This window comes from Anolis sagrei, chromosome 3, assembly GCF_037176765.1.
Source record: "Anolis sagrei isolate rAnoSag1 chromosome 3, rAnoSag1.mat, whole genome shotgun sequence".
NCBI classification, from domain to species: Eukaryota; Metazoa; Chordata; class Lepidosauria; order Squamata; family Dactyloidae; genus Anolis; species Anolis sagrei.
The window spans coordinates 226,650,091-226,652,074 of NC_090023.1; positions in this window are offsets into that span (position 1 = coordinate 226,650,091).

Below are 1,984 nucleotides of genomic sequence, written 5' to 3' on the forward strand. Positions count from 1 at the left end.
TGGTGTGAAGTCACTATATGAGCACTCATTAAAGAAGCTTCCAAAATGTGTTATTTATGGAATGTGGAGGTTTTCAATATTTTGGGTGATTTTAGGGGGGGATTTTAAGAGTTTATAAACATGGAACAGCTGATGGAGCTGGATATGTTGAGTTTGGAGGGGGGGGGGAAGGTTAAGAGGAGACATGACAGCCAAGCTTAAATATGTGAAAAGATGTCATATTGAGGAGGCGGCAGGCATGTTTTTTTCCTGCCTTGGAGACTAGGACATGGATTCAAATTGCAAAAAGCAAAATAGATTCCACCTAAACATTAGAAAGAAAGGCCTAATGTTAACAGCTCTTGGAATATCCTTTCTCTTGTGATTTTTAAGCAGAGGCTGGGTGGCCCTCTGCTGGGGTTGATTTGACAGTGCATTTCCTGCATGGCAAAATGTGGTTGGACTGGGTGGCCTTTAGGGTCTCTTCCTACTCCATGATTCTATGATTTATATATGCAGAGGAAAAAGTCTTGAATGCCCTCTCTTTAACATCTTGCTAATGAACAAGTTATTTTCCAGTTCTGCTTTGCTGAAATGCAATTTAGTTCTGAACAAATAGTCATGATTGTCTTAAACTGGCAGAGTAGGAGGACCAACAGTGTGTACCAGATGATGGATAGAGACAGTTTTCCATCTCTATCTGGTTCCCTTCAGATGTTCTTGGACTACCATTACATCATCTCCAGCACAATATAACCTCTTAAAACATCTAAAGCAGGCCTGAGCAAACTTCAGCCGTCCAGGTGTTTTGGACTTCAACACCCACAGTTCCTAATAGCCTAATTGCTGTTAAGAATTGTGGGAGTTGAAGTCCAAAACACCTGGAAGGCCGAAGTTTGCCCATACTTGATTTAGAAAAACAAGTGGAATCAAGCTAGCTTACATACATTCCTTCACATACTTTCCCAAAATACATCAATTCAGTGCCTTGTATCATTTTGCATGACAGTACTTGGAACTTCATGTGTGTGGCCCCAACTGATGTCACATGCAGCCTGTGCAGCTATGAAAGATGGGATCCACATGTACTTGGCTAAAAATGTCTTAATGTATAATGTAAAAAACTGGAAATTTAATCTTCTGCTGGGTCTTGACCTTCAGTCTTCTGTATTTCATTACCATCGCCTACACCACTCAGTTTGCTGCTAAATCGGAAAACTTACGGACAAAGAATTATTGTCATTTCTTTAACAGAACAGGAAATGTTGGTATATTCATTAAGACTACTTGAAAATCAACATGGCAGGGGTTAGCAGCTAAAAACAATGGAGAGAGGATGTTAGGATGATAAATCATACAGGACATTTTAATATATTAAAATGTTACATTAGAATGCAGGAGATCCATCGCTATAGAGTTTTTCTTCTTTTTCTGAAAGCAGTAGTAGGACAAAATTGTCAAATGATTTTTTTTGCCCTAAATTCACTGAAACTACCTGAAAATCCAGCACCCTTCCCCTCAAAAAAAGACAAATACTAGCCAAAACTGAAAGCTGAAGATGGTGCTGGATGCAGGGGAAGTGGATTGGCCTCTGCAGTTCCCTGTCCCTATTCTAATGCAATCAGTAAAAAATATCCAGTCTTTCTTGACATTTTCTCAAAAAATAACAAATAGAAGCAGTGGGCTGTGGATAGTTCACTGAAAACTCTTTGCCTTGCTCTTGGATATTTTTCGTATTAATCCACAAATCTTGCTTTGTGTTTATGCTTTTCGATTCCCCATCTAGAAAACATGAGCACTAGCTTTTCAAGTGTCAGATTGTTTTAGGTGGTGTGCAATCCTTAATCTGAGTTGTTGCTACCACCATCCTTCTCCAAAATGTTGCATTGGGAGCTGCACTCTTAACATGGAAAGTGGTTAGTGGGAAGAGAGATTTCTATACTCCTTCCACCTTCTCCCCGGTGGCACAATGGGTTAAACTCTTGTGCTGGCAGGACCGGTGACT